Source organism: Castor canadensis, chromosome 12 (genome assembly GCF_047511655.1).
Source record: "Castor canadensis chromosome 12, mCasCan1.hap1v2, whole genome shotgun sequence".
Classification (NCBI taxonomy): Eukaryota; Metazoa; Chordata; class Mammalia; order Rodentia; family Castoridae; genus Castor; species Castor canadensis.
Window position 1 is genome coordinate 113,019,759 of NC_133397.1, and position 21,085 is coordinate 113,040,843.

Genomic DNA, 21,085 nt, shown 5'->3' on the forward strand with positions numbered 1-21,085 from the left:
ATCAAATGTCCCAGATATTTTACTTCAGTCTCAGCAAATTGTAACTTATTCTTTGAAATACAAAGTCCCTGGCTTCCCAGGAAATTTATAAAGCTAATGGTTGTGTTAATCACCTCCTCCTGATTATCCCTTTATTATTAAATCTCTCAAGTATCTTATATTTTCTCAGTGCCCTCAGGTGCTGTTATCCCATCAGGGATCTTGATTAAGCCACCAAGGCATTTTGTCCAAGGGGATGTGCACTCTCCCCAGATAGCCATTGCTGTTCTACAGATCATGACTCTTTCCTCCCCTGAGAAAAGAATTCCCAACATAGACATTAACTCAGCCCAAGTATATATCTATGGTCCCAGAAATTGATCAACATGTTCTGAGACTCCAAAAGTATCATCAAGAAGGGGTCACAACTCCTTTTTTAAAAATATTGGACCTCAGAGGTGGTAAGAAGTGCATTTACAAACCTAACATCACCCCCTCTGAGGGGAATCTCCCTGAGAGGAAAAAAGGAGTGGGGTTTTTCTTCTTCAGACTGAGGAAAATATAGATTCTCAATGTCTCAATGACATTGTTTTAACTCCCTTTGAAGTTTTGGTAAGGAGGGATTTCAGGTAGGGATGGAAGGGGCAGGTGGGGAAGCAGGAACTGACTCTGTGCCTGAGCTGGAGGAGCAGTGGGGTTATGGGGGGTGGAGGGAGGAGAGTAAATCCCAGTTAGAAGGAGTTTTGGTCTTTTTTTTTTCTTCAAGTGGAAACAGGACTATGGGACTCTGTCTCCAAAAGAAGACATATTCTGTCTCCTCTCAGTGACCAGACTCTTGTTGTTTGCATGTTGAACTAATAGTTGGCAGAGCCAATACTTGTCAGATCCAAATTTTGGCCAAAAAACCAAAGGCTTTAAGAGTGGTTCTTGGGTCCAGATAAAACAACAGTATATGACCATTCTTTGTTTCTTTTTCCCTTTAGTATGGAGGCTATCATTCCAATATCTTAACATCTTTCCTAGGGGCTCTCAGAGGGTATTTTACCCCAGACCTTGGTTTATTGGTCTTCCTGCCTTTATTTCCTATTTCTCCCTTCTGGTTGACTGTGCTCTGCCTATCAGGAGCTCAACCCCCCCTTTGCCTTGGAGGCTTCTTGCACTCTGATTCTCTTTTGCTTATCCATCTCCAGCTGCATCCCTCATGGGAGCTTGAGGCACCTCTTGGTAGCCAGCAGGTCAGTTTAAGCTGCTGATCTGAATTAGATTCAAGAATCTAATTCTACCTTAAACAGTATGAGGTCACCTCAGAACTGTGGACCAGGACTCCACTTTCTCTTCATGTCACCCAACACATCTCATTCACACATCACACAGCCCCCAGTATCCCAACCACCAAGACATTGCTTGGTCATCCCTATGACGTTTCTTATCTTGGTTTGTGCACAAAACTTACATGGTCACTACGGTCCCTGTCTTCAGAGCTCTTTTACTTGCATTGTCAAGAAATTCTTGAGTCTGAGTTCATTCACAGATCCGGAAAGTTGTCACCCTCAGCTGAACCTCGGAGCTGTCACAACCAGGCAGCAGGATGCATATTCCCAGGGAAGAGCTGAGACCCCTTTCCTGGATGGAATGTAAAATCCTGGACTGAACCTCCAAATTGTTGGAATGAAAGACCCTCCAGTGCTGAAAACAGACATATGAGAGACAGAAAATCTTGACAAGGCAATTTCTTTTGATCAAATGGATGCAAGTATGTTCTTACTCTAGTTGAGTAGACATGTGAGCACAAAATGGCTGACAGTGGCTAATCCTTATATTCCCAGTTCAGTTGTACCTGCCCCTCACCTGGGATTTGTCCAGGTCAAAGGGTCACAGTCTTTCCCAATTGGCTAGAAGGCTTAGGGGATGGGTTAGGGCACATAATTTGGCAGGTAATTTTCACAGGCAACAGGACTATACAAGAATCCAGAAGAAACAGGAACCCTTTAAATAACACAAATTACCTAAGATGGTTATCTGAGGAATTTAAAGTAACCTAAGAGGGTGACGTACACTTTGATAGAAAAGATCATTTTTCTTACACCATTATGTTAATTGACTTGCATATGTTGAACCATACTTGCATCCCTTGAGTGAAGCCAAGTTGACCATGGTGTACAATCTTTTTAATGTATTGTTAAATTGGGTTTTCAAGTATTTTATTGAGAATTTTTGTGTTTATGTTCATCACAGAAATTGGTTTGTAAGTTTCTTTTTCTGTCCTGCCTTTATCTGGTCTTGATATCAGGATAATAGTGACTTCATAGACTGAGTTTAATAGAGTTCCTTTCCTTTCTATTTAACGTACTAGTTTGAGAAACATTGGTATTAATTCTACAAAGGTGAAGTACAATTTCAGAGTAAATCTGTCCAGTCCTGGCTTTTCTTTTCTTTGCTGAGAGACACTTTGTCACTGTTTCAATCTCATTTTTGTTATACATCTCTTTAAGTAGTTTATATTCTTTTGGCTCACTTTTGGAGGTCATATGCAGCTAGAAGTTTACCCATTTCTTCTAGATTTTCTACCTTTTAGAACATAAGTTTTTGAAGTATTCCCTAGTTGTGAATAACTCTCAGGACCCCCAAAGCCTCTTGGAAAAGATTGGAGTCACTGTAGCTTTTGTGCAACAACCCTAAGAGAGATTGCAACAGTCCAAGAGGACAGTTGCTGAACTCCCCTGTTCTCTCTCTGCATGGAATCGGGAAGACCCAGTTCCAAGAACATGAAGTTCCACATTTGGGCTCGTAGCCATAGCAACATGACAGCCAATCCTAGTACAGAGGTCAAGGGAAACCTGGAAACTGCCATGTACTCCTTCCCACCTGCTTTTATGCAGCTTAAATACACTCTTGAGAAAATAAACTATGCCATTGCTGCCCAGCGCAACCCCGAGTTCATGCTGTTATTCACCACTTGAGGCCCCAAGACCAGAGTCAGAGCCCCTGCTGCAGCTGGACTGCAGCAAGTGGTGCTGTGATTTGGATCCACTCTGAACATCTTGGCAGTATAATTCAAGGAGGAAAAGTCTCGCTGTGGAACCCCAACCCAAGGTGTCATGAACCGTAAGTTGGGGGATGGAATGGGGAACTCACTGAGTTCAGAACATAGACATTTCTTATAGCTACTGCACTCTTTGCTAAAAAGTAAGGGTATATCTTACACCCAGGGATAAATTGAAGATTTTATAGATACAATTACCCAATTTAATCCTTTGTTTTCTGAGCATAGAACTTTAGATCCTGATAGCTGGAAACGGATAGGAGAAAATGTAAGAAAAGCTCTCCAGAGAGGGGAAAATATTCATATTCATTTTTTTGGCATGTGGTCCTCTATTCATTATTGCTTGGGACCTCTAGCAGATCTTTCTAAAGAAGGTTCTGAATTAAGTCTTCTGGAGGACAATAAGAACGATTATAAGAAGGACAATAAGGAGGAAGAAAAGCCTCCCCCACAAAAACATGAAAATTTCAGTTTTCCTCTATGGAGGATTCTGCACCACCTTATGCTGGCCTTTACCCATCATTGGCCCCATCTCAGGTTGATCCTCAGACTGGTGCCATACCTAAGACAAGAACAAAACAGAGAGAGTAAAATGAAGAAGTTTCCCTAGAAACAACTTTCAGGCAACTCTTATTGAAGGATGGGAATAATGACCCTTCTCCTCTGCCTTTGGCTCTTTCATGTTCAGAGAACCCTCTGGCCCTTCCAGTCATTGTGGGGCCTCAGGGACAATGACTGCATGAGCCCATTTCTCTTGAGATACTTAGAAGATTTAGAGATTCAGTCAGGGAGAATGGGGCTAATAGTCCCTACACTCTTACTCTATTGGAAAATCTGAGTCAAGAAATTTGTACACCAAGCTGGAACTTGTCTTAGCCCTGGTGATTTGCTCATATGGAAAGCAAAATATTATGATGAATGTGATGAACAAGTTCAAAGGAATAGGGATGCAGGGGTTCTTTAACTGAGGACCAACTGCAGTGGGTTGGCCCATTTGCTGATGCCCTTCAACAGATGCAAGGCACTCCCCAATATTTTGATCAGGTAAGACTTTGTGCCAAGAGAGCTTGCAGTAGCCTCCCTGACTCTGGTACAGAATCAACTGAAAGTTTCTTAAAACTAAAACGTGGCATCAGCCGCAAAATTCAACATGCAGATGCACAAATGTTCTTGGTTCGCCAAATTGCATATGAGGGGGGTACCAAAGAATGTAAACAAGCTATCAGAACGGTAAAGAATGGAGATCTTTCTACTTGGTTTTCTGCTACCCAGGATATTGGCACCCAAACCTATATGGCCACCACTCTTGCAGCCACTCTAACAAAAGGGAGCCTACTCTCTCCCACACTACATGCTTTGGATGTGGACAAAAGGGCCACTGGAAAAGGGACTACCATGAGGGCAAAGCATATCCCACTAGGAGAAAAATCTTCTAAAATAGCCAATAATATAATAAAGGCCATCATTGGGCTAAAGACTGTAAATCTAAATATCATGCTGATGGGAGATCTTTAAATGGGACTGGGGGCAACCTTCAGCCCCACTCCAAGAAGGAACAATTTCCTCTATCCAGTGGGAAAACTCCCGGAGTTCAGGATTTAATCTCCTGGTATTAGAGGCATTGACCATCTCTCCGTGTAATACGCCAGTCCTGGTAACATGTTGTCTCTATAACTCTGTAAAAAAATTAACAGGAATAACCATGGGGAATGAAAAGTATCTTCTTCAAGGACTAACTGTGCCTCCTTATTATACTATGTTGCAATCCAAGTCTCCAACAATAGTCTATGTTTCTAGCTCTAGGCAATGGTTAGGATTAGAGAAGAATGCCAAGATTGCAGTATTTTTGCCTTTACCATCTGAGACTTCTCCTCAAATATATTGGACTCAACCCATTTTAGATCAAAGGCCCTTAGCTACTATCTATATTAGGGGAATAGCTTTTCAAGGTCTTCTAGACACAGGAGCAGATCAGAGTGTTATCTCTCAATCATTATGGCCTAAGCATTGGGGAACAAAAAGAGGAACTATAGTACAAGGAGTAGGGAGACCACAATTAGCCAAAGTTAGTGCAGAGGTACTCCAATAGAAAGATGAAGAAGGCAATCTGGGGACTTTCCAACCTTTCATAATTACAGGATTACAATTATGCTTCTGGGGAAGAGACATTATACAGCAATTGCGCATGACTCTTACCATGTACAAAGCTCAACCTTGGGAGGAGGCTTTTTCCCAGGCTCAACAAGATAGGACAGTCATGAGGCCTTGGGGAGAGGCCCTTTCCCAAGCTCAACAAGATAAGACCATCATAAGACCTTAGGAGGAGGCCCTTTCCCAATGTTCTTCCTGTTGCTGTGGCCTTGGTTATTCTTGTAACCACCCCTCCTGGGGGCCACTGACATGAAGTCCCAGCCCACAGCTATACCACTTAAATGGCTAATCAATGAGCCTATATGGGTTGATCAATGGCCACTTCTGGGACAAAAATTACAACAGGCTCATATTTTGTACAACAATAAGTAAAAGCTGGAATGTGAAGCCTTCCCATAGTCCATGGAATAGTCCTATTTTTATAATAGAAAAAAAGGTCAAAGGAAAATACAGATTAAAACATGACCTTTGAGCCATTAACAAAGCCATGCAAACCATGGGAGCTTTACAACTTGGCCTCTCTTCTCATGCCATGACTCCAGCAGGATTTGCAATTGTAATTATAGATTTAAAGGATTGCTTTTTTATTATCCCATTACATGACAGTGACAAGGAAAAATTTGCCTTTACATTGCCATCCATTAATGAAACACCAGCTCAATGATGTCAATGGAAAGTATTACCTCAAGGCATGAAAAACAGTCCCACCATATGTCAGGCCTATGTCCATGCCACTGTTATACCCTTCTATAAAAAAATGGCCACAAATTAAATGTTTTCATTATATGGATGATCTTTTAATTGCTCATCCCTCATTAACACTATTACAACAAGCCCTCAGTGACTTAGAAAGATGCCTAGCCAAGGAAGGTTTAAGTATAGCTCCTGACAAAACACAGCTCTGTCCACCATTCAAAATCTGGGACACACTATAGTTGATAATATAGTCAAACTTCCTAAACTAAAATTAGACATAAAAGAATAACAGACACTATTGGGAAACATTAATTGGACTCAGCCTTTTCTTAGGATCCCCGCGGACTCTTTAAAACCTGTATTTGAACTATTAAAAGGAGATTCACAATTACACTCATTAAAAAAATTAACTCAAGAAGCACAACAGGCTATACAACTTGTTGAAAACAGTTTTCAACATAATTTCATTAACAGGATAGACCCCAACCAGCCCTCCAGCTACTCAGATAGGGTATTCCAACTACTCCAATAGGGGCTATTATACAATGGCCAAATAAGATGATAGAGATGCTCCTTACCCATAACACACCACCTAGGACTATTACTCCCTATATACAAGAGGTAATATATCTAATTACGAAGGGAAGACAAAGATGCAAACAATTGTCTGGCGATGATCTGTCACTCATAGTTACTCCCTTCACCAGTACTCAGATAGACTATCTTTATCAACAAAACTATTTATGGAAAATTACAATTAGTAATTAGCCAGGGCAATTTGACAATCACTATTCCAAAGACCCTACCATAAAATTTTTAACTTCACAGGCTTGGACTCTACCCCTCATCACAGCCACCAAACCCCTCTGCCATTCCGTTATTCAATATCAATCTCAAGTGTACACCACCTTGGATACACTCCTTGGTTATTTGAAACCTTATAACCTCTCCTCTTGCAATATCACTGTTTTTCCTAATAATCTAACCGTCTCTTGGGATTCCTCTAATTCTAATTGTCCACTCAACTTTTCTGCCAGTTGTGTCAGACCTCCTCATGCCTTTCTTATTGGTAATTTAAACTTTTCTGTTACTGCAACCCAGCTGTTAGGACATATACAATGTAAAAACTGTACCTTACACGATTGTATTGATTCCTCAGCTACATCTCCTATTCCAATCTTGCACCATCCTCCCTTTGCTTGGTTACCAGTTACCTTAAACCATCCTTGGACTGGTGACAATGGGTTGGCATTGCTACATCTAGCCCTGGAACAGATTCATCACCCCAAGAGATTTTTGGGTGCTCTTATTTTTGGAATTGTCTCTCTTATAACTCTCATAGCCAGCACAACCACTGCTTCAGTGACATTAACCCAGCAAATTCAAACAGCTCATTATGTAAATACACTCACCAAAAATGTTTCTAGCATATTACATTCTCAAAATGACCTTAACAGGGACCTTCAACAAGGGATCCTCAAACTACAAGAAGAATTAAACCTTATGGAAGAAACCCTCACTGGAGTAGTCCAATACATACAACTTACCTGTGATTCCCGGTATCACATCTGCATTACCACTGCTCAATGGAATGGCATTTACCACAACTGGACTTTGATACAACATTATATTCTGGGAGCTTGGACTCAAAATTCAACTGTATACATCTAGTGCCTGACTAAAGATATTCTTGACTTTCAAGCTGCTCATCATTCTACTATCTCCCTGGACTCTGCACAGAATTGGCTAGACAAACTTAATCCTAGTCATTGGTTTAATTTTGGACTTAAAGGAGTAATAGGCATAGATGGACTCATGCTTTTGGGTCTACTTAGTATTGTATGGCTAAAAAGACTAATCATTAGAGAAACTAACTGCTGCAAAAAAGAAAAATTTCCAAATACTTTTTCATAAAAAATAAAAAAGGGGGCGATGTGGGTAACTCTCAGGACCCTAAAAGCCCCTTGGAAAAGAGTGGAGAGTCACTGTAGCTTTTGTGCAACAGCCCTAAAAGAGACTGCAACAGTCCAAGAGGACAGTTGTTGAACTTCCCTGTTCTCTCTCTGCATGGAACCGGGAAGACCCAGTTCCAAGAACATGAAGTTCCGCACTTGGGCTCATAACCATAGCAATGTGACAGCCAACCTTGTACAGAGGTCAAGGGAAATCTGGAGACTGCCACATACTCCTTCCTGCTTTTCTGCAGTGCTTAAATACACTCTTGAGAAAATAAACTATGCCATTGCTGCCCAGTAAAACTCTGAGTTCATGTCAATATTTGCTGCTCCAGCCCTCAAGACCAGAGTCAGAGCCCTCACTGCAGTTGGACTGTGGCACCTAGTGATTCTTTGAGTTTCATTGGCATTTGTTGTGTTATTATCCCTTTTCTCATCTCTGACTTTGTTGGCCATACTGGGGTTTGAACTCAAGTTCTCAGGCTTACTAGGCATTCACTCCACCATTTGAGACATATTCCTCAACCCTTTGTGCTTTAGTCAATTTTCAGGAAGCCTCTCAGATTTTTTTGTCTGTGCTGACCTGGACTGTAATTCTCCACTTATGCCTCCTGCATAGCTTGGATGACAGGCATGTGCCAACATGCCCAGTTTTTTGTTGAGATGGATTCTCACTTACTTGTTGCCTGGGTTGGCCTCAAATCTTCATCTTCCTATCCTCCACTTCCTGAGCAACTTGGATATAGGCATGAGCCACCAAATCTGGCCTCGAATTTTGTTAATTTGAATATTCTCCCTCTTTCTTTTGGTTAGTTTGGTTAGACATTTGTCAATCTTGTTTATCTTTTTAAGAAGCCAAATTTTTTTTTGTTCATTTCTTTGTTCTGTTTTTTTAGTTCCCATTTTGTTAATTTCTGCCTTGATCTTTTTCTTTCCATCTACTGTTTTTCAATTTGGCTTATTTTGTTTTTCTATGAACTTTAAGTGTAACATTAGGTTATTTATTTGGGATCTTTCTGAATCTTTAAATATAGGCACTCATTACTCATACCTATAAATTTTCCTCTTAGCCCTGCCTTTGTTATGTCCCAAAGGTCTCAGTGTGTTATGTTTTCATTTTCACTTGATTCTAGGAATTTCCCCCATCATTCTTTCATGACACACTGTTCATTCAAAGGTAAATTGTTCAGTCTCCATATGTTTGAATATTTTCTGTTATTGACTTCTAGTTTTATTCTGTTATGGTCTGATAAAATGTATTAAGTTATTTCAATTTTCTTAAAACTTTCTTTATATTCTAAAATATCTGTTTTGGAGAGAGTTACATAGGTTTTGTGAAGAATGTGTATTCTGTAGCTACTGGCTATTCTGTAGATGTCTGTTAAGTCCATTTAAGTGATAATGTTATTTAATTCTGGAGTTTCCTTATGATTTTGTGTCTGTTTGTCCTATTCATTGGTAAGATTTGAGTATTGCAGTCACTCACCATTATTGTGTTGGAGTTTATCTATATAGTATTTGTTTTATGAAATTTGGTATGCTGACGTTTTGTGTGTATACGCTTACAATTGTTATGTCCTCCTGATGGATTTTTTTTTCATTAAAATGAAGTAACGTTTTTCTTTTCTATTTTTGGTTTGAAGTCTTGATTTTTTAGATATGCATATAACTACTCTCACTTTCAGGATCTATTTGCTTGGAAAATCTTTTTATATCCTTTCACTCTAAGCCTGTGTTTGTCTTTGCCAGTAAGATGCATTTCTTGTAGGTAACAAATGGTTGGATCCTGTTTTTTTACTTCTACCAGCTAGTCTGTGTCTTTTGAGTTGAGAATGGAAATTATTCAAAGTTATTATTGGAAATATGAGCTAGGCACCGGTGGCTCATGTCTGCGATTCCAGCTACTTGGTAGGCTGAGACTGGAAGGATTGTGCTTCAAGGCCAGCCCAGACAAATACAAGAGACTCCATTTCCAAAATAACCAGAGCAAGAAAATGACTGGAATGTGGCTCAAGCAGTAGAGTGCCCACTTTGTAATAAGCCCTGGGTTCAAATCCTGGTCCTACTAGGAAAACAGAAGGAAATATGTAGAAATTTCTGCTATTTTTGTTTTTATAGTGTTTGATTCCTCTCCACTGCTCATTTGCTTATGTACTTACAAGTCAGATTTATTTTTCTCATGTTTTCTGGTTGTGTTTCTATCTTCCTCCTCTGTCTATAGTGTTCCTTTAAGTATCTTCTACAGTGCTGGTTCAGTGGTCATGAATTTTTTTTTCATGGAAAGTTTTTATTTCTTCTTCAATTATAAGGGATAGGTTTGCTGCATATAATAATTTAGGTTGGCAGTTAGTTTCTTTTGGGGCTTGAAATACATCATTCCATGCCATCCTTCCTATTAGAATTTCTCTTTAGAAATCTTCTATTATTCTGATGGGTTTGCTTCATTTGTGACTTGTTACATACCTTTCAGCTTTCAATATTTTTTTACTTGCTCTGTATGTATAATGTTGTAATTATAATATGCCTTGGAGAGGTTCATTTTTGGTCTTGTCTGTTTAGAGTCCAAAAGTCTTCTGCATCTGCATGACTACTTTTTTTCTCAGTATTTGGGAAGTTTTCTGCTATTATTTTGTTGAATATGTTTTGCATGTTTTTAGTTTTCACCTCTTTTCCTTCTATACCCATGGTTCTAAGGTTTTGTCTTTTAATAGTGTTCCAGAGGTCTTGCATTTACCATTTGTACTTCTTTGGTTTCTTTTGTCTATTTTCATCTGCATGTTCTAACACATCTACCTTGTCTTCAAGCCCTGATAATGTCTTCAGTTTGATCCAGTGTACTGGAGAGGTTTTCAACTGAGTTTTAAATTTTGACTTATTGAACTATTAATTTCTACAATTTCAATTTGATTTTTTTCAGTACTTCCATATTTTTATTGAATTCCTCCTTTTGTGTCCTGCATTGTCTCCCTTATTTAATTTTGCTTTTTGTGCTCTCTTGGTATTCCTTGAGGCACTTATTCATGTCTTCTTTAATTTTGGTGATCATTCTTAAAATCATTTTTTAATTCCTTGAGATTTCATGTACCTCACTATTGTTAGTGTTTTTACTCTGGAATTGTTCTTTTTTGGAAGATCCACTTTAAAAATATTTCTTGTGTTTCTGTATTGGGATCTACACATATGAGGCAGTAAAAATCACATGATTTCTGAGGGCCTGGATTTTGGCTCTCGTTCCTGTCTGGCAGCAACTGCAGGCTAGAATGCAGTTCTCAGAGGTGGGTCTCGGTGCTTTTCAACCTTGCCTAGCAGTTCACCTTTCTGAGGAGAGGAGGCTGTGGAAATCACAGGATTTGGAGGCCTGGATTTGAGGTTCTCAACCTGCCTGGCAGCCAACATATGTAGACAAGGAGGCAGGACCTGGAGACTAAGTACTATGCCAGTGATGAGCCATGCTCTATTTCTGCTGTGGCCCTCAGGTATTGAAACTCACTCCTCACTCAGGAGAACAGAGCCTCCTATCACCTCACCCTTTCCTTCCCTGTTTCCCTACTGTTTGAGGGTGCACATCAGACCCTCTTCCTCTTCATGACCATCTCTCAAGGCTGTCTCACACCAGACACTATTGCAAGGTACTCCAAGACTCTCTGGGGTGCAATTGTTCCTTGTTTTCAAGTTCCAGTATACCTCAGCCTCATCTCACTAGGCCTCCTCTCAAAATGGTGCCTTACTCTTCAAGATAAGGAGAGTGAGAAAATGTCCTTCTTTACCTAAGCTAGCCCCTTGTACTGATAGCAGTCACTTTCTCACACAGTCTCCTGACACTGTGTTTAAGGCTTGCAGGACTTGTAGCAACTCACATTGCTAGGCTCTGGCTTACCTTGTGATCATATCTTGGTTTCCTGTCCCTCTGGGGAGTAAGGACTGGGGCTTGAGAAAAAGACTTCTGCTTTTTCTCTGTCACTTGTCTGTTTCTTCATGCTTTTCAGCTGTCTTGCCACCACTTTTGTGATTCCCAATGCTCTTTCTTCCATCAGAATATAGTCTTTTCTCTGTTACTGTGACTCTTCTCATTCACAGAGCCAAACAGAGATGCTTCTAATCTGCCATCTTGCCCCACCTACCCACTGTGATTTAATTATTTTGTGTAATCTGCTTTGATTCATTTCTCTATTTTTTCTGTAGCAGTAAAAGTTTACTTGTGGCTATCTTGAAACTTATGTGAATCACCTTACAGTAATAAGTTTATTTTAAGCTAACAACTTAATTTTAACTCCATATAAAAACTTTATACTTTACTCCCCCTATTTTGTATTCCTGTTGTTGTCTTTTTGAGGTTTTTTTTGGGAGGGAAGGTATTGGGGGTTGAACTCAAGGCCTTGTACTTGTTAGGCAGGTGCACTACCACTTGAGCCATACCACCTGCCTATTTGCGTTTTGATGCTGCAGTTTATATCTTTTTGCACTGTGTGTTCCTTAACAAATTATTGTAATGACAGTTGTTTTAATTTTGTTTTGTTCTCTTACCTTTGTATTGTATACATAACTGATTTACATACCACCACTATAGTATTAAGAATATTCTGAATTTGGGTATATATTTCACTTTGTGATTGAGTTTTTTTTAAACTTTCATATGATTTCTTTTCTCTCTCTCTCTCTCTCTCTCTCTCTCTCTCTCTCTCTCAGCTCTGGGAATTGACCTCAGGGCCTTATGCTTGCAAAGAAAGCATCTTATCTATAGAGTCATGTCCAAGTCCTTTAGATTTCAGTTTTGTTTTTTGTTTGTTTGTTTTCAGATAGTATCTCATGTAAATTTTGCCTGGATTGGCCTTGAACTGAGATCCTTCTCCTTCTGCCTTTAGAGTAGCTGGGATTACAGGCTGTACCACCATGCCTGGATTCCTTTCACATGTTTTTACATTGTTAATTAACTTGTTTCAACTCAAAGAATTCCCTTTAGCATTTCTTGAAAGACAAGTTTAGTGGTGACATTTCCTCAGCTTTGGTTTTGGGGGAATGTCTTTATCCTACCTTCATTTAGAAGGATATCTTTGTCAATTATAGTATTCTTGGTTGGCAGCCTTTTCTTTTTATGCACTTTGAATATATTATCCCATTCTCTCCTGCTATGCAGAGAGAAGCTTTAAATATGAAATCTGTTTTGTCTTATGCTGGTTCCATAATATATGATTATCTTTTCCCTTGCTGCTTTCAAGATTCTTGTCTTTGGTTTTTGACAACTTGAGTGTAGTAATGCCATTAGGGAAAATTTTCAGTGTGACACATACAAGTACGTGATAGCATACTTACATAAATCTACATGGTGTAGCCTACTACACACCTAGGTTATATGAAACCACAATCATATATGCAGTCCATCCTTGATAAAAATGTCATTACTATGTGATACATGACTGTGTAATATGCTTTGCGATATTCTTGGAATTGTTTTTGCTCAGGATCCTTTGAACCTAACTAATGAGGATGTTCATGTCTTTTCAAAGATTTGGGGCTTTTCAGGCAGTATTTCCATAAATAAACTTTCTTACTCTTTCTATTCCTCTTCAGAATCACCATAATTTTTATATCAGCACATCTGATGGTGTCCCAAAGATCCTTTTTGCTTTCTTCAATCTTTTTTCATTAAAAAGTCTTGTTCTTTAGTTGACCAATTCCAAATGATTTGTCTTTAACTTCACTAAATGTTCTGCATAATCTTCTCTAGTGTTTGCAATCTGTATTGAATTTTGAAGATGTCATTGTATTCTTCAGCTTCAGCATTTTGCTATTTTATTCTTAAACTTTTTATTTAGCTTGTGCATTGTTTTCTTAATTTTATTTTCTACCTGTATTTTCTTGCATTCCATTGAGCTTCTTTGAGATGATTATTTTGAATTCTCTCTCAAGCAATTTATAGATATGCATTTCTTTGAGACAATTGTGAGAGCTTTATTCATTTCCTTTGATACTGTCATGTTTTTCTGATTCTTCACTATCCACAGAGAATTGCATATGTGTCTATATATTTGAGCAAGCAAGTACTGTTCCAGTTTTTACATAATGGTGTCAACAGAGTAAGGACTTTCACTGTTAGGTTCATAGGGTGATGTGATTGCCTCTGGTATAGTGGATAAACAGGGCTGAATTCAGATCACATGGATGCTACCATGTCTATAGAAGGGGGTCCATGGTTGGTGGGCTCTACTGGGTGTGAATTGTGTTTAGTCCATGGGTGGACTGGACAACTTCCAGAACCATAGTCTAAAGAGTGACTCTGGGATGAGAATCCTTTCAGAGTCTATAGACAGTAGGCCTATTACTAGCTTTGTAGATGAGTGTGGCTTTCTCTGGATCCCTGAGAAGCCTCCTGATCACTGGGTCAATTCCTAGGAAGATGGTACTCCAAGAGTGGCTGATACTGAGTTTTCTGGCTACACTAGATTCTACTGTCAGACTCAGGTAGTCGTAATTCCATCTGTGTCCCTGTACCAGTGACTGAACTAATTTCAGACCACTGTTGAGAGTGACTGAGGGTGAGACCTAGAGCCATTTCAAGATCTGCTGTGGGAATAAAGTTGGAAGATCTGCTCTACCAAGCACGTATGGGCTCTTGTGCTGTCAGCAGGACTCTTCTTTGAGAGGAGATGGAGTCCAGTTTCTGTGCTATTTCAGAGTCCACAGTTGGAAAGGTCAGAAAGCTTTTCCTGGTGAATCAGGATGATGTTTCTCTCGCTGGGTTTCTATTATGTTGCCAGAACTGAGCTCATGGATAATTTAAACAGCCAAGCCATTGCCTATATCTTGTATCTCTAGAACTTGGACACAGTCTCCTGTAAGGCTTTTTGTTGCTGGTATTACATAAATGATATTCTGTTATGGGATTTCTCTGAGAAGACAGTTAAACAGGATTTATATATACATTTACCTTTTCTCCATAAATAAAAGTGAGCCACACAAAATCCAAGGCCCACCAACATTGATTAAATGCTAGAGAATAATCTGGTCTTCCAATGGCTGACAAATACCTACCATAGTTAAAATCAGCTTTCACACTTCTCCCCATCTTAGACACTTTGCCATGCTCAACACTTGATAGGCTTTTTGGGGGTTTTTTGGCAATATGTTCCACATCTTTCAATTTTACTTCAGCCTATTTACCAAGTCTTTTGCAAATTCACCATCTTCCACTGGGCGGAGCTGCAGCGATGGTCATTGATAGTAACTCAACAGACTATACAAGCCAGTAAGCTGGTTCCCCAGGGAACTGATTTTAGACTTGAGGCACTGGTTGGCCACCTCTGACTATGCTTTCTGTGGCATTTGGAATAAGCATGGTCAAAAATGGCCCCTGATGGGCTTTTGGACCTGGAGGATGCCGTCATATGCTGCTTGGCACATCCCAAATATTAGCTGCCCACTGGGCCCTCCTAGAGACCAAGACACACATTAGATAACTGTAGATGAGGCCATACAGCCAGATTTCTGTCCTTCCATGGGCAAGAGATTCTGCTCCCCTTCCCCCCAAAACACTTCAACAAAATCATGAACTTCTCCTGGCTTACATGAAAATTGTACCTCCAGGAACAGGATAAACAGCTCCTTTTCACTTTCTCCCTGCTCAGTCCCTTGCACATGAACCTTGAGACATTGACAATGGTTCCCTCACTATTGCCTTCTCTGGGTATAGGCATGCATGAAAATGTTACAATGAAACCATTATTTCGCACAATAAATGTAAACTAATAAGAAATCACATAATTGTGGTGGTTCATGCCTGTAATCCTTGCTACTAAGAGGTGAAGATGAAGACAATCATAGTTCAAGGCCAGCCTGGGCAAAAACTTTGATCATAGTTACCCCCAGTCTACTCACTTATCCCCCCCAGAGATGATTTCTTAACAGAGGGGTAGCTTTCCTGGGTATCTCAAATTTGGAAGGAATGGCAACTTCACCCATTCCTAATTTTGTCACACATTTCTGAGTATGTATTACATGGTACTCTGGGGTACATTTCAACATGGAAGATCAATGATTTAAAATGAACATATTTTCACTAGCCAATTCTGTTGTCTCCTGGGACCCCTTGTCATTTTCATACCTGCACATGATACCTCTGGGCATTGTGGCATGCATGTTCTTCTCAAACATGCCCACAGAAAAGACATTCTCCTGAGATCCTTTTACCAAGAAAGTTACTGGCAACTGAAACTTACACTGTAAGACCAAATATTGGCATGCTACCTAATGCAGATCTTTTCTGCAGAGTTCTTGTCCCTTCTTTTGACATAACACCGATTATATTGATTTCTCTTCCTCTCCCCCACTGCAAGTGCTTCTCATTGTACCCTTACTATGATAGACTCTTGGATGAGGTTGATGCTAACTTTCCTCACACAGCATGCTATAAGTGAGGCCACTGTCATTGGCCTCATGAACACCATCTTAGTTTCTTTGGTATTCCAGATATCACTAATTCAGACTAAGGTGCTCATTTCACTTCTCATTTTGTCCAGATCTAGACATAAGACCATGCTGATCAAGAGTCATTAGCATCATTAAAAGTAACAATGACCTGTTAAAAGATCTAGTATAAAAATTGCTCTTGGATAAATGGATCTCTAAGAGGGTCTGTTTGTTCCTATAAGCCCTCATTCACCTCAAATTTCAACTTACCCTTTACACTTAACCATGCAGTTTCCCACTCTGTCACTTGCTTGTTATCAAAGACCATCTGGCTCATTCCATTACCTAGGATTATGTCTTTGTTCCTCCTGTCAACTATTCTTCCTCAAATTAATTTGACTTTTGCTTGTTCCTTTAATCCTTTTGCTCTAATCAGGAACAAATTGTTAAGTATAGTCCCTCAGCCATTGAAAGTCCATTTGGCTACCCAAGGTATTTTATTTGGGCACAAGAGTAACCAGACAAGTTCATGAAGAATAAGGGCTCATTGGTTTTCTTCAGCTCCAGATTGGTAACTAAAAATGTCACACGCCTCATCTTCAACTAATATTCCCCACACCCTGGAACCAAGGAATACCAGGACCACAGATACCAAACCCCAAAGCCTCAGTGCTACACCTGCTCAACCGATAGCACCTAGTGAAGTTCTCCTCAGTGTTCTTCACCTCAAGGGACAAGAATACCAGTGCCAGTACACCAAATGTTATCTTCATAAGCTCTAGACAAACTGGGGAACATCTTCATAACCCACAGATTTTGCACTACAGCTGCTGGTGCCCTAATACCATTTGTATTGCCTCTGGGAAAGGGAAGATATCATCTGTCTATCCCAGATTCACAAAAACAGCTAACAGTACTATAAGTCCCAGCACCATTGTATTTGCCCCATGGGACCTTGGAAAGCTATCCTTTGTGCTCCAAAACCAAACCTTGAGTTCATTATTTCCAGTGCCACTGAAGCTATCACCATCCATACTCCTTCTGGAAGACTTAGAAAAGGCTCCATTCCATCCTGTGACTCCAGAACTGTGGATTCTGGTGATACAGATTCAAAGATATCCCATATTCATCCAGACAGTCTGGGAGAAGGCCTCATTTGCATTCTGTGTCTCTGGAACTGTAGCTGCTTGTTCTATAACTCTTGACATCACCTATGCTTGCCTTGAGGTACCTGAGGACAATTATCCTCACATTGTACTCCACCAAATTGTGGCAGTGCCAGTAGAACTTAACTCTGTGGATCCTGAAGACACATACCCTTGGAAGCCAATGTTCACTGAAAAATAATACAACTACCTTCATGACCTTCTATATTCTAGACTATTGAGGGACTCGTAGACATTGCAGATATCAATGAAAAAGAAAGAAATTACACAGAAAGTTTGATTTTGAATTCCCCTATAACCAAATGCCAAGCACCTATCTAATTGACATCCTACATTTCATCTATACAAAAAAAATTTTTCTAAAAGGACACTTAATAAAATTAGAAGAAATGAACTTCATACCAGATGCACAGACATAAATATAAGGACACAAGAAACATAAAAGTAAATCTACCATCCACAGAGAACAATAATTCTTTGGAAATATATCTCAATTGAAGAAAATCTATTAAATTCCAGAAAAATAATTTAAAATAATTATCCTAAGGAAGCTCAATGAGATGCAAAAGAATGTAGATAAATAAATGGGAAAGATAACATAAGAAATGAATGAGACATTTACCAAAGTGATAGAAAATTTAAAAAGAATGAATCAGAACTCTTGGAACTAAAATCTTCAACCAGTGAAACTAAAAATACAATAGCTTAATAAGCAGAGGAAAGAATTTCAGAACTTGAGGACAGCTCTTTTGATTATCCAGTCAAAGAGCTAAAAAGAATGAAGAACAAAAGAGCTAAAAAAAATAAAGAAACCCTATGTGACATAATGGACCCAGTTAAAGTGACCAAATATTTGCATTGTGGGAATTTCAGAAGGTGAAGCAAAGAGTTTCAAAAGGCATTTCATGGAATAATTTCCACATTTTCAAAGAGATATGAATATCCAGATTCAAGAAGCTCAAAAAATTTCCACATTTTCAAAGAGATATGAATATCCAGATTCAAGAAGCTCAAAAGACCCCAACTAGATTCAACCAAAACAGATCATCACAAAGGCATATCAGAGTCAAAACGTCAAAGCTTTAAGACAAAAAGAATCCTAAAAATAGGAAGAGAAAAGCATCAGGTCACATATAAGGGAAGGCCCATCAGACTTACAGCAGTTTTCCTAGTAGAAACCTTACAGTCCAGAAGACAATGGGAAAATATATGCAAAAGACTGAAAGAAAAAAGAAGAATCAATTTCCAACCAATATTCTCCTTCAAAACTGAAGGAGAAAAAAAGTCTATCCTAGATAAGCAGAAATTAATGGAATTCAATAGTAATGGACAAGCCCTACAAGAAATACTTAGGGGAGCATGGCTCCAGTGGCTCATGTCTGTAATTCTAGCTACCTTGAAGGCTGAGACTGAGGGGATTATGGTTTGAGGCTAGCCTGGGTAAATAGTTCACAAGACCCTATCTCCAAAATAACCACAGCAAAATAGACTAGAGTGTGCCTCAAGAAGTAGAGTGCCTATGAGCATAAAGCTCTGAATTCAAACCTTTGTCCCAGCCAAAAACACAAAAACAAAACAGAACAACCACCCCCCACAAAAAAACTTAGGGAATCCTGAACTAGGAATAAAAGGAAAAAACTACTATCATGAAAATACAAAAATATACAAATTCCACCAGAAAACCATGGAAGAAAAAGGGAAGAGAATTAAACTTTCACATAAGAAAAAACCTACCAAATCACAAAAAAACAATAAAAGGAGTAAAAATTAAGAACAATAGCCACAAAAGAAATCAGAATACTACTAACAAAGTGACAAAAGAAGTTCATACTTGTCAATAATAATCTTGAATGCAAATGGATTAAATTCAGCAATCAAAAAGAGATAGACTGGCAGAATGGATGAAAAAAAAATAAGACTCAACAATATACTACCTTCAAGAAACTCACCTCACGGGTAAATATACACATAAGCTAAAAGTGAAGGATTGGAAAAAGATATATAAGACAAATGAAGATAATTAGATCCATGTCTCTTGCCCTATACAAATACCAAATCAAAATGGATTAAGGACCTTAAAATACAACCTGAAACTTTGAAGCTAGTGCAGAAAAGATCAGGGAATATACTGAAACTATGCTTACAAAGGCATAGGCAATGAGTTCCTAAATAGAACACAAATGGCTCAATAACTAAGAGAAAGGAATGATAAATGGGACCACATGAAACTAAAAACTTCATCACAACAAAAGAAATGGTCACCAAACTGAAGATGCAGCCCACAATAGGAGAAAATCCTTGCCAGCTATACATCTGACAAGGGATTAATAACCAGAATATACAGGGACCTCAAAAATCATCCCCCCCAAAAAATCAATGGGCAAATGAACTGAACAGAGCTTTTTCAAAGGAAGAAGTCCAAATGGTTAAAAAGCACATGAAAAAAATGCTCAACATTTCTGGCCATAAAGGAAATGCAAACAAAAACCACATTAAGATTCTACCTTATTGCTGTTAGAATGGCTACCATCAAGAACACCACAACAACAAATGTTGGTGAGGACATGGGGGAAAAGGAACTCTTATACACTGCTGGTGGGAATGTAAATTAGCATAACTACTATGAGAAACAGTATGGAGGCTCCTTGTAAAACTAGAAATAGAACTGCCATATGATCCAGCAATACCACTTCTAGGGATATACCCAAAGGAATGCAAGTTAAGATAAAATAACAACACTTGTATGACAATGTTTATTGTTGCACTGCTCACAATAGCCACACTATGGAAACAACCCAGAGGCTTTCCAACTGATGAATAGATTAAGAAAATGTAATATATATATTGGAGTTTTATTTAGCCATCAAGAGGAATCAGCCATCAAGAAGAATGAAACCAAGTGGTTTGAAGGTAAATGGATGCAATTGGAGGACATCACATTAAGTGAAGTAAGCCAGACTCAGAAAGACAGAGGCTATATGCTTTCCCTCATTTGTGGGAGATAGCCATAATACAAATGTAAATAATATTATGAAAAACAGGTTATGCTAAGGGGAAGTCACTAACAGGAGAAGGAGGGTAAAAGGAGGAAGTTAAAAGGTGAATATGGTGATGTACTTTCTATACAAAAATGAATATAGAATTTTTAAACATGTTAAAATCACCATAAAAAGGGACTAAGGTAGGAAGAAAATAGAGGGGATGAACCAATTTGAGTTATAATACATATACATATGGAAAAGTCATAAGGAAACTCCCTGTAGAGCTGTCTTAAACAAACAAAAATACCTTTTTAAAAAAACAGAGAACAGGAAGGTAAAACAGGTCCTGTCTGAGGGATGGCACCAGTGGGAGGGGAGAGGATATAAGGAAAGGAAAAAGGAGGCTGAATGTAGTAGAAATATTACGTACTCCTGTATGAAAATGGAAAAATGAGATATTGAAACTATTTCAGGAATGGAAGGAGGGAGGATAAAGGAGAATGATGGAAGGAGTGAATTTAACTATGATATATTGTAAGAACTTCTATAAATGTCACAATGTACCCCCAGTATAACAATAATAGAATAAAAAAGAAAAATCAGTAATGAGTAGCAATACTTATATCAGATAAAGTAGACTTTAAACCAAAAACTGTAAAAAGAGGCAAAGAAAGTTATTATTTATTGGTAAAATGTTTGATTCAACAAGGA